Source organism: Lithobates pipiens, unplaced genomic scaffold, assembly GCF_037356315.1.
Source record: "Lithobates pipiens isolate NorthernLeopardFrog02 unplaced genomic scaffold, aLitPip1_a1.2 Scaffold_1, whole genome shotgun sequence".
NCBI lineage: Eukaryota > Metazoa > Chordata > Amphibia > Anura > Ranidae > Lithobates > Lithobates pipiens.
This window is the reverse complement of record NW_027507685.1, coordinates 62,587,595-62,601,623: the sequence shown is the minus strand read 5'-3', so window position 1 is coordinate 62,601,623 and position 14,029 is coordinate 62,587,595. Positions and strand designations below refer to the sequence as shown.

The 14,029-nt window shown below is 41.8% G+C and overlaps 15 non-coding genes across 15 annotated transcripts; 11 read left to right on the top strand and 4 right to left on the bottom strand.

Moving 5' to 3' along the window:
- Positions 1 to 931: 931 nt before the first annotated feature.
- TRNAL-CAA (transfer RNA leucine (anticodon CAA)) lies at positions 932 to 1,041 on the top strand. Its single transcript has 2 exons — positions 932 to 969; positions 996 to 1,041. It is a non-coding gene; the product is annotated as a tRNA-Leu (tRNA).
- Positions 1,042 to 3,073: 2,032 nt separating this feature from the next.
- On the top strand, positions 3,074 to 3,183 carry TRNAL-CAA (transfer RNA leucine (anticodon CAA)). The gene is made up of 2 exons: positions 3,074 to 3,111; positions 3,138 to 3,183. It is a non-coding gene; the product is annotated as a tRNA-Leu (tRNA).
- Positions 3,184 to 3,799: 616 nt separating this feature from the next.
- Positions 3,800 to 3,872, bottom strand: TRNAR-UCG (transfer RNA arginine (anticodon UCG)). Its single transcript has one exon. It is a non-coding gene; the product is annotated as a tRNA-Arg (tRNA).
- Positions 3,873 to 4,144: 272 nt separating this feature from the next.
- Positions 4,145 to 4,254, top strand: TRNAL-CAA (transfer RNA leucine (anticodon CAA)). Its single transcript has 2 exons — positions 4,145 to 4,182; positions 4,209 to 4,254. It is a non-coding gene; the product is annotated as a tRNA-Leu (tRNA).
- A 616-nt stretch (positions 4,255 to 4,870) lies between these two features.
- On the bottom strand, positions 4,871 to 4,943 carry TRNAR-UCG (transfer RNA arginine (anticodon UCG)). Its single transcript has one exon. It is a non-coding gene; the product is annotated as a tRNA-Arg (tRNA).
- Positions 4,944 to 5,215: 272 nt separating this feature from the next.
- TRNAL-CAA (transfer RNA leucine (anticodon CAA)) lies at positions 5,216 to 5,325 on the top strand. Its single transcript has 2 exons — positions 5,216 to 5,253; positions 5,280 to 5,325. It is a non-coding gene; the product is annotated as a tRNA-Leu (tRNA).
- A 961-nt stretch (positions 5,326 to 6,286) lies between these two features.
- Positions 6,287 to 6,396, top strand: TRNAL-CAA (transfer RNA leucine (anticodon CAA)). The gene is made up of 2 exons: positions 6,287 to 6,324; positions 6,351 to 6,396. It is a non-coding gene; the product is annotated as a tRNA-Leu (tRNA).
- Positions 6,397 to 7,357: 961 nt separating this feature from the next.
- On the top strand, positions 7,358 to 7,467 carry TRNAL-CAA (transfer RNA leucine (anticodon CAA)). The gene is made up of 2 exons: positions 7,358 to 7,395; positions 7,422 to 7,467. It is a non-coding gene; the product is annotated as a tRNA-Leu (tRNA).
- A 1,687-nt stretch (positions 7,468 to 9,154) lies between these two features.
- TRNAR-UCG (transfer RNA arginine (anticodon UCG)) lies at positions 9,155 to 9,227 on the bottom strand. The gene has a single exon. It is a non-coding gene; the product is annotated as a tRNA-Arg (tRNA).
- Positions 9,228 to 9,499: 272 nt separating this feature from the next.
- Positions 9,500 to 9,609, top strand: TRNAL-CAA (transfer RNA leucine (anticodon CAA)). Its single transcript has 2 exons — positions 9,500 to 9,537; positions 9,564 to 9,609. It is a non-coding gene; the product is annotated as a tRNA-Leu (tRNA).
- Positions 9,610 to 10,570: 961 nt separating this feature from the next.
- Positions 10,571 to 10,680, top strand: TRNAL-CAA (transfer RNA leucine (anticodon CAA)). The gene is made up of 2 exons: positions 10,571 to 10,608; positions 10,635 to 10,680. It is a non-coding gene; the product is annotated as a tRNA-Leu (tRNA).
- Positions 10,681 to 11,641: 961 nt separating this feature from the next.
- TRNAL-CAA (transfer RNA leucine (anticodon CAA)) lies at positions 11,642 to 11,751 on the top strand. The gene is made up of 2 exons: positions 11,642 to 11,679; positions 11,706 to 11,751. It is a non-coding gene; the product is annotated as a tRNA-Leu (tRNA).
- A 616-nt stretch (positions 11,752 to 12,367) lies between these two features.
- On the bottom strand, positions 12,368 to 12,440 carry TRNAR-UCG (transfer RNA arginine (anticodon UCG)). The gene has a single exon. It is a non-coding gene; the product is annotated as a tRNA-Arg (tRNA).
- Positions 12,441 to 12,712: 272 nt separating this feature from the next.
- TRNAL-CAA (transfer RNA leucine (anticodon CAA)) lies at positions 12,713 to 12,822 on the top strand. The gene is made up of 2 exons: positions 12,713 to 12,750; positions 12,777 to 12,822. It is a non-coding gene; the product is annotated as a tRNA-Leu (tRNA).
- Positions 12,823 to 13,783: 961 nt separating this feature from the next.
- Positions 13,784 to 13,893, top strand: TRNAL-CAA (transfer RNA leucine (anticodon CAA)). The gene is made up of 2 exons: positions 13,784 to 13,821; positions 13,848 to 13,893. It is a non-coding gene; the product is annotated as a tRNA-Leu (tRNA).
- Positions 13,894 to 14,029: the final 136 nt, after the last annotated feature.

The following is a 14,029-nucleotide window of genomic DNA, read 5'->3' as shown; positions in this document are numbered from 1 at the left end:
CTTGAACTACAATCACCACTCCCGCTGTGTTTTCATGCTACCATGTCACCGACAAAAAAATCCAAAAACTTTGCACATCCTACATAAAGATCAAATTCTTGAGGAAAATCTGCTAGACCATGCTGTTAAATCTGTCATTTAAAGTGACACTTTAGTCAGAAAAGTAAGTCCTGCTACATCTCTTCCGGTTGTCCCATTTTGCATATATACTCATGTAAAACATTAAAAAATATGCTTCTATACACTTTGAAATCCAGTAATACGCTGTTTCAACCTGCTCTGCACATACTCAGTTGCTCTCCCATTTTAGGCATATTTAAGTTATGACACCAGCCATTTGATGATTTGATAGTTTGGTTGAGAACACAAGCAAATGGGACAGTTATCAATCCCGGGATTCCAGGCATGTAACTGTGTTTTGAAACCCTTAAATCAATTGGTTTACTTCCACTTTATGATTTACTTCTGTTTGGAGGCTCTGGGCTTCAGCAAATTGGAAGCCTCCAGCAAGAAGCACGTTGTTATGGCTAAAGCAAGAATTTACGAGTGAAGGTCACAGGAAGGAACTGGAAAGCAGCATAGAAAACAACCACGAAAGGACTCGAACGCTCAATCTTCTGATCCGAAGCCTTACGCCTTATCCATTAGGCCACGCGGTCTGCCACAAGGACATGATTCTGGTTTGTGGCGCCCGGATCAACCAAACAGTCGAAGATCACCTGGGACATCTTCTACTTTTTTTGCTCAAGGAGATTTGGTAGAAAGGATCTGAAATGTATGACTTGGTGCAAGGTCATGCTTTAAGAAGTGCATTTGCAAAAGGGCCTAGGTTCAGAGTGTTCATACAGCTCCTTGACAATGGTAATAGATCAATAGAGTACCACGAGTAGATGATATTTCCAGAGGAAGCCATAGCACCTCAATATATCTTGTCAGGATGGCCGAGTGGTCTAAGGCGCCAGACTCAAGAGCTGTTTCTTCACATTGTGTGGGTGTTCTGGTCTCCAAATGGAGGCGTGGGTTCAAATCCCACTTCTGACAATCTGTTTACACATTTAGCTTGAACTACAATCACCACTCCCGCTGTGTTTTCATGCTACCATGTCACCGACAAAAAAACATGAAAAAAAATCCAAAAACTTTGCACATCCTACATAAAGATCAAATTCTTGAGGAAAATCTGCTAGACCATGCTGTTAAATCTGTCATTTAAAGTGACACTTTAGTCAGAAAAGTAAGTCCTGCTACATCTCTTCCGGTTGTCCCATTTTGCATATATACTCATGTAAAACATTTAAAAATATGGTTCTATACACTTTGAAATCCAGTAATACGCTGTTTCAACCTGCTCTGCACATACTCAGTTGCTCTCCCATTTTAGGCATATTTAAGTTATGACACCAGCCATTTGATGATTTGATAGTTTGGTTGAGAACACAAGCAAATGGGACAGTTATCAATCCCGGGATTCCAGGCATGTAACTGTGTTTTGAAACCCTTAAATCAATTGGTTTACTTCCACTTTATGATTTACTTCTGTTTGGAGGCTCTGGGCTTCAGCAAATTGGAAGCCTCCAGCAAGAAGCACGTTGTTATGGCTAAAGCAAGAATTTACGAGTGAAGGTCACAGGAAGGAACTGGAAAGCAGCATAGAAAACGACCACGAAAGGACTCGAACCCTCAATCTTCTGATCCGAAGTCAGACGCCTTATCCATTAGGCCACGCGGTCTGCCACAAGGACATGATTCTGGTTTGTGGCGCCCGGATCAACCAAACACTCGAAGATCACCTGGGACATCTTCTACTTTTTTTGCTCAAGGAGATTTGGTAGAGAGGATCTGAAATGTATGACTTGGTGCAAGGTCATGCTTTAAGAAGTGCATTTGCAAAAGGGCCTAGGTTCAGAGTGTTCATACAGCTCCTTGACAATGGTAATAGATCAATAGAGTACCACGAGTAGATGATATTTCCAGAGGAAGCCATAGCACCTCAATATATCTTGTCAGGATGGCTGAGTGGTCTAAGGCGCCAGACTCAAGAGCTGTTTCTTCACATTGTGTGGGTGTTCTGGTCTCCAAATGGAGGCGTGGGTTCAAATCCCACTTCTGACAATATGTTTACACATTTAGCTTGAACTACAATCACCACTCTCGCTGTGTTTTCATGCTACCATGTCACCGACAAAAAAACATGAAAAAAAATCCAAAAACTTTGCACATCCTACATAAAGATCAAATTCTTGAGGAAAATCTGCTAGACCATGCTGTTAAATCTGTCATTTAAAGTGCAACTTTAGTCAGAAAAGTAAGTCCTGCTACATCTCTTCCGGTTGTCCCATTTTGCATATATACTCATGTAAAACATTAAAAAATATGCTTCTATACACTTTGAAATCCAGTAATACGCTGTTTCAACCTGCTCTGCACATACTCAGTTGCTCTCCCATTTTAGGCATATTTAAGTTATGACACCAGCCATTTGATGATTTGATAGTTTGGTTGAGAACACAAGCAAATGGGACAGTTATCAATCCCGGGATTCAAGGCATGTAACTGTGTTTTGAAACCCTTAAATCAATTGGTTTACTTCCACTTTATGATTTACTTCTGTTTGGAGGCTCTGGGCTTCAGCAAATTGGAAGCCTCCAGCAAGAAGCACGTTGTTATGGCTAAAGCAAGAATTTACGAGTGAAGGTCACAGGAAGGAACTGGAAAGCAGCATAGAAAACGACCACGAAGGGACTCGAACCCTCAAACTTCTGATCCGAAGTCAGACGCCTTATCCATTAGGCCACGCGGTCTGCCACAAGGACATGATTCTGGTTTGTGGCGCCCGGATCAACCAAACACTCGAAGATCACCTGGGACATCTTCTACATTTTTTGCTCAAGGAGATTTGGTAGAAAGGATCTGAAATGTATGACTTGGTGCAAGGTCATGCTTTAAGAAGTGCATTTGCAAAAGGGCCTAGGTTCAGAGTGTTCATACAGCTCCTTGACAATGGTAATAGATCAATAGAGTACCACGAGTAGATGATATTTCCAGAGGAAGCCATAGCACCTCAATATATCTTGTCAGGATGGCCGAGTGGTCTAAGGCGCCAGACTCAAGAGCTGTTTCTTCACATTGTGTGGGTGTTCTGGTCTCCAAATGGAGGCGTGGGTTCAAATCCCACTTCTGACAATCTGTTTACACATTTAGCTTGAACTACAATCACCACTCTCGCTGTGTTTTCATGCTACCATGTCACCGACAAAAAAACATGAAAAAAAATCCAAAAACTTTGCACATCCTACATAAAGATCAAATTCTTGAGGAAAATCTGCTAGACCATGCTGTTAAATCTGTCATTTAAAGTGCAACTTTAGTCAGAAAAGTAAGTCCTGCTACATCTCTTCCGGTTGTCCCATTTTGCATATATACTCATGTAAAACATAAAAAAATATGCTTCTATACACTTTGAAATCCAGTAATACGCTGTTTCAACCTGCTCTGCACATACTCAGTTGCTCTCCCATTTTAGGCATATTTAAGTTATGACACCAGCCATTTGATGATTTGATAGTTTGGTTGAGAACACAAGCAAATGGGACAGTTATCAATCCCGGCATTCAAGGCATGTAACTGTGTTTTGAAACCCTTAAATCAATTGGTTTACTTCCACTTTATGATTTACTTCTGTTTGGAGGCTCTGGGCTTCAGCAAATTGGAAGCCTCCAGCAAGAAGCACGTTGTTATGGCTAAAGCAAGAATTTACGAGTGAAGGTCACAGGAAGGAACTGGAAAGCAGCATAGAAAACGACCACGAAGGGACTCGAACCCTCAATCTTCTGATCCGAAGTCAGACGCCTTATCCATTAGGCCACGCGGTCTGCCACAAGGACATGATTCTGGTTTGTGGCGCCCGGATCAACCAAACAGTCGAAGATCACCTGGGACATCTTCTACTTTTTTTGCTCAAGGAGATTTGGTAGAAAGGATCTGAAATGTATGACTTGGTGCAAGGTCATGCTTTAAGAAGTGCATTTGCAAAAGGGCCTAGGTTCAGAGTGTTCATACAGCTCCTTGACAATGGTAATAGATCAATAGAGTACCACGAGTAGATGATATTTCCAGAGGAAGCCATAGCACCTCAATATATCTTGTCAGGATGGCCGAGTGGTCTAAGGCGCCAGACTCAAGAGCTGTTTCTTCACATTGTGTGGGTGTTCTGGTCTCCAAATGGAGGCGTGGGTTCAAATCCCACTTCTGACAATCTGTTTACACATTTAGCTTGAACTACAATCACCACTCCCGCTGTGTTTTCATGCTACCATGTCACCGACAAAAAAACATGAAAAAAAATCCAAAAACTTTGCACATCCTACATAAAGATCAAATTCTTGAGGAAAATCTGCTAGACCATGCTGTTAAATCTGTCATTTAAAGTGACACTTTAGTCAGAAAAGTAAGTCCTGCTACATCTCTTCCGGTTGTCCCATTTTGCATATATACTCATGTAAAACATTTAAAAATATGGTTCTATACACTTTGAAATCCAATAATACGCTGTTTCAACCTGCTCTGCACATACTCAGTTGCTCTCCCATTTTAGGCATATTTAAGTTATGACACCAGCCATTTGATGATTTGATAGTTTGGTTGAGAACACAAGCAAATGGGACAGTTATCAATCCCGGGATTCCAGGCATGTAACTGTGTTTTGAAACCCTTAAATCAATTAGTTTACTTCCACTTTATGATTTACTTCTGTTTGGAGGCTCTGGGCTTCAGCAAATTGGAAGCCTCCAGCAAGAAGCACGTTGTTATGGCTAAAGCAAGAATTTACGAGTGAAGGTCACAGGAAGGAACTGGAAAGCAGCATAGAAAACGACCACGAAGGGACTCGAACCCTCAATCTTCTGATCCGAAGTCAGACGCCTTATCCATTAGGCCACGCGGTCTGCCACAAGGACATGATTCTGGTTTGTGGCGCCCGGATCAACCAAACACTCGAAGATCACCTGGGACATCTTCTACTTTTTTTGCTCAAGGAGATTTGGTAGAAAGGATCTGAAATGTATGACTTGGTGCAAGGTCATGCTTTAAGAAGTGCATTTGCAAAAGGGCCTAGGTTCAGAGTGTTCATACAGCTCCTTGACAATGGTAATAGATCAATAGAGTACCACGAGTAGATGATATTTCCAGAGGAAGCCATAGCACCTCAATATATCTTGTCAGGATGGCCGAGTGGTCTAAGGCGCCAGACTCAAGAGCTGTTTCTTCACATTGTGTGGGTGTTCTGGTCTCCAAATGGAGGCGTGGGTTCAAATCCCACTTCTGACAATCTGTTTACACATTTAGCTTGAACTACAATCACCACTCCCGCTGTGTTTTCATGCTACCATGTCACCGACAAAAAAACATGAAAAAAAATCCAAAAACTTTGCACATCCTACATAAAGATCAAATTCTTGAGGAAAATCTGCTAGACCATGCTGTTAAATCTGTCATTTAAAGTGCAACTTTAGTCAGAAAAGTAAGTCCTGCTACATCTCTTCCGGTTGTCCCATTTTGCATATATACTCATGTAAAACATTAAAAAATATGCTTCTATACACTTTGAAATCCAGTAATACGCTGTTTCAACCTGCTCTGCACATACTCAGTTGCTCTCCCATTTTAGGCATATTTAAGTTATGACACCAGCCATTTGATGATTTGATAGTTTGGTTGAGAACACAAGCAAATGGGACAGTTATCAATCCCGGGATTCAAGGCATGTAACTGTGTTTTGAAACCCTTAAATCAATTGGTTTACTTCCACTTTATGATTTACTTCTGTTTGGAGGCTCTGGGCTTCAGCAAATTGGAAGCCTCCAGCAAGAAGCACGTTGTTATGGCTAAAGCAAGAATTTACGAGTGAAGGTCACAGGAAGGAACTGGAAAGCAGCATAGAAAACGACCACGAAGGGACTCGAACCCTCAAACTTCTGATCCGAAGTCAGACGCCTTATCCATTAGGCCACGCGGTCTGCCACAAGGACATGATTCTGGTTTGTGGCGCCCGGATCAACCAAACACTCGAAGATCACCTGGGACATCTTCTACATTTTTTGCTCAAGGAGATTTGGTAGAAAGGATCTGAAATGTATGACTTGGTGCAAGGTCATGCTTTAAGAAGTGCATTTGCAAAAGGGCCTAGGTTCAGAGTGTTCATACAGCTCCTTGACAATGGTAATAGATCAATAGAGTACCACGAGTAGATGATATTTCCAGAGGAAGCCATAGCACCTCAATATATCTTGTCAGGATGGCCGAGTGGTCTAAGGCGCCAGACTCAAGAGCTGTTTCTTCACATTGTGTGGGTGTTCTGGTCTCCAAATGGAGGCGTGGGTTCAAATCCCACTTCTGACAATCTGTTTACACATTTAGCTTGAACTACAATCACCACTCCCGCTGTGTTTTCATGCTACCATGTCACCGACAAAAAAACATGAAAAAAAATCCAAAAACTTTGCACATCCTACATAAAGATCAAATTCTTGAGGAAAATCTGCTAGACCATGCTGTTAAATCTGTCATTTAAAGTGCAACTTTAGTCAGAAAAGTAAGTCCTGCTACATCTCTTCCGGTTGTCCCATTTTGCATATATACTCATGTAAAACATTAAAAAATATGCTTCTATACACTTTGAAATCCAGTAATACGCTGTTTCAACCTGCTCTGCACATACTCAGTTGCTCTCCCATTTTAGGCATATTTAAGTTATGACACCAGCCATTTGATGATTTGATAGTTTGGTTGAGAACACAAGCAAATGGGACAGTTATCAATCCCGGGATTCAAGGCATGTAACTGTGTTTTGAAACCCTTAAATCAATTGGTTTACTTCCACTTTATGATTTACTTCTGTTTGGAGGCTCTGGGCTTCAGCAAATTGGAAGCCTCCAGCAAGAAGCACGTTGTTATGGCTAAAGCAAGAATTTACGAGTGAAGGTCACAGGAAGGAACTGGAAAGCAGCATAGAAAACGACCACGAAGGGACTCGAACCCTCAAACTTCTGATCCGAAGTCAGACGCCTTATCCATTAGGCCACGCGGTCTGCCACAAGGACATGATTCTGGTTTGTGGCGCCCGGATCAACCAAACACTCGAAGATCACCTGGGACATCTTCTACATTTTTTGCTCAAGGAGATTTGGTAGAAAGGATCTGAAATGTATGACTTGGTGCAAGGTCATGCTTTAAGAAGTGCATTTGCAAAAGGGCCTAGGTTCAGAGTGTTCATACAGCTCCTTGACAATGGTAATAGATCAATAGAGTACCACGAGTAGATGATATTTCCAGAGGAAGCCATAGCACCTCAATATATCTTGTCAGGATGGCCGAGTGGTCTAAGGCGCCAGACTCAAGAGCTGTTTCTTCACATTGTGTGGGTGTTCTGGTCTCCAAATGGAGGCGTGGGTTCAAATCCCACTTCTGACAATCTGTTTACACATTTAGCTTGAACTACAATCACCACTCCCGCTGTGTTTTCATGCTACCATGTCACCGACAAAAAAACATGAAAAAAAATCCAAAAACTTTGCACATCCTACATAAAGATCAAATTCTTGAGGAAAATCTGCTAGACCATGCTGTTAAATCTGTCATTTAAAGTGACACTTTAGTCAGAAAAGTAAGTCCTGCTACATCTCTTCCGGTTGTCCCATTTTGCATATATACTCATGTAAAACATTAAAAAATATGCTTCTATACACTTTGAAATCCAGTAATACGCTGTTTCAACCTGCTCTGCACATACTCAGTTGCTCTCCCATTTTAGGCATATTTAAGTTATGACACCAGCCATTTGATGATTTGATAGTTTGGTTGAGAACACAAGCAAATGGGACAGTTATCAATCCCGGGATTCAAGGCATGTAACTGTGTTTTGAAACCCTTAAATCAATTGGTTTACTTCCACTTTATGATTTACTTCTGTTTGGAGGCTCTGGGCTTCAGCAAATTGGAAGCCTCCAGCAAGAAGCACGTTGTTATGGCTAAAGCAAGAATTTACGAGTGAAGGTCACAGGAAGGAACTGGAAAGCAGCATAGAAAACGACCACGAAGGGACTCGAACCCTCAAACTTCTGATCCGAAGTCAGACGCCTTATCCATTAGGCCACGCGGTCTGCCACAAGGACATGATTCTGGTTTGTGGCGCCCGGATCAACCAAACACTCGAAGATCACCTGGGACATCTTCTACATTTTTTGCTCAAGGAGATTTGGTAGAAAGGATCTGAAATGTATGACTTGGTGCAAGGTCATGCTTTAAGAAGTGCATTTGCAAAAGGGCCTAGGTTCAGAGTGTTCATACAGCTCCTTGACAATGGTAATAGATCAATAGAGTACCACGAGTAGATGATATTTCCAGAGGAAGCCATAGCACCTCAATATATCTTGTCAGGATGGCCGAGTGGTCTAAGGCACCAGACTCAAGAGCTGTTTCTTCACATTGTGTGGGTGTTCTGGTCTCCAAATGGAGGCGTGGGTTCAAATCCCACTTCTGACAATCTGTTTACACATTTAGCTTGAACTACAATCACCACTCTCGCTGTGTTTTCATGCTACCATGTCACCGACAAAAAAACATGAAAAAAAATCCAAAAACTTTGCACATCCTACATAAAGATCAAATTCTTGAGGAAAATCTGCTAGACCATGCTGTTAAATCTGTCATTTAAAGTGACACTTTAGTCAGAAAAGTAAGTCCTGCTACATCTCTTCCGGTTGTCCCATTTTGCATATATACTCATGTAAAACATTAAAAAATATGCTTCTATACACTTTGAAATCCAGTAATACGCTGTTTCAACCTGCTCTGCACATACTCAGTTGCTCTCCCATTTTAGGCATATTTAAGTTATGACACCAGCCATTTGATGATTTGATAGTTTGGTTGAGAACACAAGCAAATGGGACAGTTATCAATCCCGGGATTCAAGGCATGTAACTGTGTTTTGAAACCCTTAAATCAATTGGTTTACTTCCACTTTATGATTTACTTCTGTTTGGAGGCTCTGGGCTTCAGCAAATTGGAAGCCTCCAGCAAGAAGCACGTTGTTATGGCTAAAGCAAGAATTTACGAGTGAAGGTCACAGGAAGGAACTGGAAAGCAGCATAGAAAACGACCACGAAGGGACTCGAACCCTCAATCTTCTGATCCGAAGTCAGACGCCTTATCCATTAGGCCACGCGGTCTGCCACAAGGACATGATTCTGGTTTGTGGCGCCCGGATCAACCAAACACTCGAAGATCACCTGGGACATCTTCTACTTTTTTTGCTCAAGGAGATTTGGTAGAAAGGATCTGAAATGTATGACTTGGTGCAAGGTCATGCTTTAAGAAGTGCATTTGCAAAAGGGCCTAGGTTCAGAGTGTTCATACAGCTCCTTGACAATGGTAATAGATCAATAGAGTACCACGAGTAGATGATATTTCCAGAGGAAGCCATAGCACCTCAATATATCTTGTCAGGATGGCCGAGTGGTCTAAGGCGCCAGACTCAAGAGCTGTTTCTTCACATTGTGTGGGTGTTCTGGTCTCCAAATGGAGGCGTGGGTTCAAATCCCACTTCTGACAATCTGTTTACACATTTAGCTTGAACTACAATCACCACTCCCGCTGTGTTTTCATGCTACCATGTCACCGACAAAAAAACATGAAAAAAAATCCAAAAACTTTGCACATCCTACATAAAGATCAAATTCTTGAGGAAAATCTGCTAGACCATGCTGTTAAATCTGTCATTTAAAGTGACACTTTAGTCAGAAAAGTAAGTCCTGCTACATCTCTTCCGGTTGTCCCATTTTGCATATATACTCATGTAAAACATTAAAAAATATGCTTCTATACACTTTGAAATCCAGTAATACGCTGTTTCAACCTGCTCTGCACATACTCAGTTGCTCTCCCATTTTAGGCATATTTAAGTTATGACACCAGCCATTTGATGATTTGATAGTTTGGTTGAGAACACAAGCAAATGGGACAGTTATCAATCCCGGGATTCCAGGCATGTAACTGTGTTTTGAAACCCTTAAATCAATTGGTTTACTTCCACTTTATGATTTACTTCTGTTTGGAGGCTCTGGGCTTCAGCAAATTGGAAGCCTCCAGCAAGAAGCACGTTGTTATGGCTAAAGCAAGAATTTACGAGTGAAGGTCACAGGAAGGAACTGGAAAGCAGCATAGAAAACGACCACGAAGGGACTCGAACCCTCAAACTTCTGATCCGAAGTCAGACGCCTTATCCATTAGGCCACGCGGTCTGCCACAAGGACATGATTCTGGTTTGTGGCGCCCGGATCAACCAAACACTCGAAGATCACCTGGGACATCTTCTACATTTTTTGCTCAAGGAGATTTGGTAGAAAGGATCTGAAATGTATGACTTGGTGCAAGGTCATGCTTTAAGAAGTGCATTTGCAAAAGGGCCTAGGTTCAGAGTGTTCATACAGCTCCTTGACAATGGTAATAGATCAATAGAGTACCACGAGTAGATGATATTTCCAGAGGAAGCCATAGCACCTCAATATATCTTGTCAGGATGGCCGAGTGGTCTAAGGCGCCAGACTCAAGAGCTGTTTCTTCACATTGTGTGGGTGTTCTGGTCTCCAAATGGAGGCGTGGGTTCAAATCCCACTTCTGACAATCTGTTTACACATTTAGCTTGAACTACAATCACCACTCCCGCTGTGTTTTCATGCTACCATGTCACCGACAAAAAAACATGAAAAAAAATCCAAAAACTTTGCACATCCTACATAAAGATCAAATTCTTGAGGAAAATCTGCTAGACCATGCTGTTAAATCTGTCATTTAAAGTGACACTTTAGTCAGAAAAGTAAGTCCTGCTACATCTCTTCCGGTTGTCCCATTTTGCATATATACTCATGTAAAACATTAAAAAATATGCTTCTATACACTTTGAAATCCAGTAATACGCTGTTTCAACCTGCTCTGCACATACTCAGTTGCTCTCCCATTTTAGGCATATTTAAGTTATGACACCAGCCATTTGATGATTTGATAGTTTGGTTGAGAACACAAGCAAATGGGACAGTTATCAATCCCGGGATTCCAGGCATGTAACTGTGTTTTGAAACCCTTAAATCAATTGGTTTACTTCCACTTTATGATTTACTTCTGTTTGGAGGCTCTGGGCTTCAGCAAATTGGAAGCCTCCAGCAAGAAGCACGTTGTTATGGCTAAAGCAAGAATTTACGAGTGAAGGTCACAGGAAGGAACTGGAAAGCAGCATAGAAAACGACCACGAAGGGACTCGAACCCTCAAACTTCTGATCCGAAGTCAGACGCCTTATCCATTAGGCCACGCGGTCTGCCACAAGGACATGATTCTGGTTTGTGGCGCCCGGATCAACCAAACACTCGAAGATCACCTGGGACATCTTCTACATTTTTTGCTCAAGGAGATTTGGTAGAAAGGATCTGAAATGTATGACTTGGTGCAAGGTCATGCTTTAAGAAGTGCATTTGCAAAAGGGCCTAGGTTCAGAGTGTTCATACAGCTCCTTGACAATGGTAATAGATCAATAGAGTACCACGAGTAGATGATATTTCCAGAGGAAGCCATAGCACCTCAATATATCTTGTCAGGATGGCCGAGTGGTCTAAGGCGCCAGACTCAAGAGCTGTTTCTTCACATTGTGTGGGTGTTCTGGTCTCCAAATGGAGGCGTGGGTTCAAATCCCACTTCTGACAATCTGTTCACACATTTAGCTTGAACTACAATCACCACTCTCGCTGTGTTTTCATGCTACCATGTCACCGACAAAAAAACATGAAAAAAAATCCAAAAACTTTGCACATCCTACATAAAGATCAAATTCTTGAGGAAAATCTGCTAGACCATGCTGTTAAATCTGTCATTTAAAGTGCAACTTTAGTCAGAAAAGTAAGTCCTGCTACATCTCTTCCGGTTGTCCCATTTTGCATATATACTCATGTAAAACATTAAAAAATATGCTTCTATACACTTTGAAATCCAGTAATACGCTGTTTCAACCTGCTCTGCACATACTCAGTTGCTCTCCCATTTTAGGCATATTTAAGTTATGACACCAGCCATTTGATGATTTGATAGTTTGGTTGAGAACACAAGCAAATGGGACAGTTATCAATCCCGGGATTCAAGGCATGTAACTGTGTTTTGAAACCCTTAAATCAATTGGTTTACTTCCACTTTATGATTTACTTCTGTTTGGAGGCTCTGGGCTTCAGCAAATTGGAAGCCTCCAGCAAGAAGCACATTGTTATGGCTAAAGCAAGAATTTACGAGTGAAGGTCACAGGAAGGAACTGGAAAGCAGCATAGGAAACGACCACGAAGGGACTCGAACCCTCAATCTTCTGATCCGAAGTCAGACGCCTTATCCATTAGGCCACGCGGTCTGCCACAAGGACATGATTCTGGTTTGTGGCGCCCGGATCAACCAAACACTCGAAGATCACCTGGGACATCTTCTACTTTTTTTGCTCAAGGAGATTTGGTAGAAAGGATCTGAAATGTATGACTTGGTGCAAGGTCATGCTTTAAGAAGTGCATTTGCAAAAGGGCCTAGGTTCAGAGTGTTCATACAGCTCCTTGACAATGGTAATAGATCAATAGAGTACCACGAGTAGATGATATTTCCAGAGGAAGCCATAGCACCTCAATATATCTTGTCAGGATGGCCGAGTGGTCTAAGGCGCCAGACTCAAGAGCTGTTTCTTCACATTGTGTGGGTGTTCTGGTCTCCAAATGGAGGCGTGGGTTCAAATCCCACTTCTGACAATCTGTTTACACATTTAGCTTGAACTACAATCACCACTCCCGCTGTGTTTTCATGCTACCATGTCACCGACAAAAAAACATGAAAAAAAATCCAAAAACTTTGAACATCCTACATAAAGATCAAATTCTTGAGGAAAATCTGCTAGACCATGCTGTTAAATCTGTCATTTAAAGTGACACTTTAGTCAGAAAAGTAAGTCCTGCTACATCTCTTCCGGTTGTCCCATTTTGCATATATACTCATGTAAAACATTAAAAAATATGCTTCTATACACTTTGAAATCCAGTAATACGCTGTTTCAACCTGCTCTGCACATACTCAGTTGCTCTCCCATTTTAGGCATATTTAAGTTATGACACCAGCCATTTGATGATTTGATAGTTTGGTTGAGAACACAAGCAAATGGGACAGTTATCAATCCCGGGATTCCAGGCATGTAACTGTGTTTTGAAACCCTTAAATCAATTGGTTTACTTCCACTTTATGATTTACTTCTGTTTGGAGGCTCTGGGCTTCAGCAAATTGGAAGCCTCCAGCAAGAAGCACGTTGTTATGGCTAAAGCAAGAATTTACGAGTGAAGGTCACAGGAAGGAACTGGAAAGCAGCATAGAAAACGACCATGAAGGGACTCGAACCCTCAATCTTCTGATCCGAAGTCAGACGCCTTATCCATTAGGCCACGCGGTCTGCCACAAGGACATGATTCTGGTTTGTGGCGCCCGGATCAACCAAACACTCGAAGATCACCTGGGACATCTTCTACTTTTTTTGCTCAAGGAGATTTGGTAGAAAGGATCTGAAATGTATGACTTGGTGCAAGGTCATGCTTTAAGAAGTGCATTTGCAAAAGGGCCTAGGTTCAGAGTGTTCATACAGCTCCTTGACAATGGTAATAGATCAATAGAGTACCACGAGTAGATGATATTTCCAGAGGAAGCCATAGAACCTCAATATATCTTGTCAGGATGGCCGAGTGGTCTAAGGCGCCAGACTCAAGAGCTGTTTCTTCACATTGTGTGGGTGTTCTGGTCTCCAAATGGAGGCGTGGGTTCAAATCCCACTTCTGACAATCTGTTTACACATTTAGCTTGAACTACAATCACCACTCCCGCTGTGTTTTCATGCTACCATGTCACCGACAAAAAAACATGAAAAAAAATCCAAAAACTTTGCACATCCTACATAAAGATCAAATTCTTGAGGAA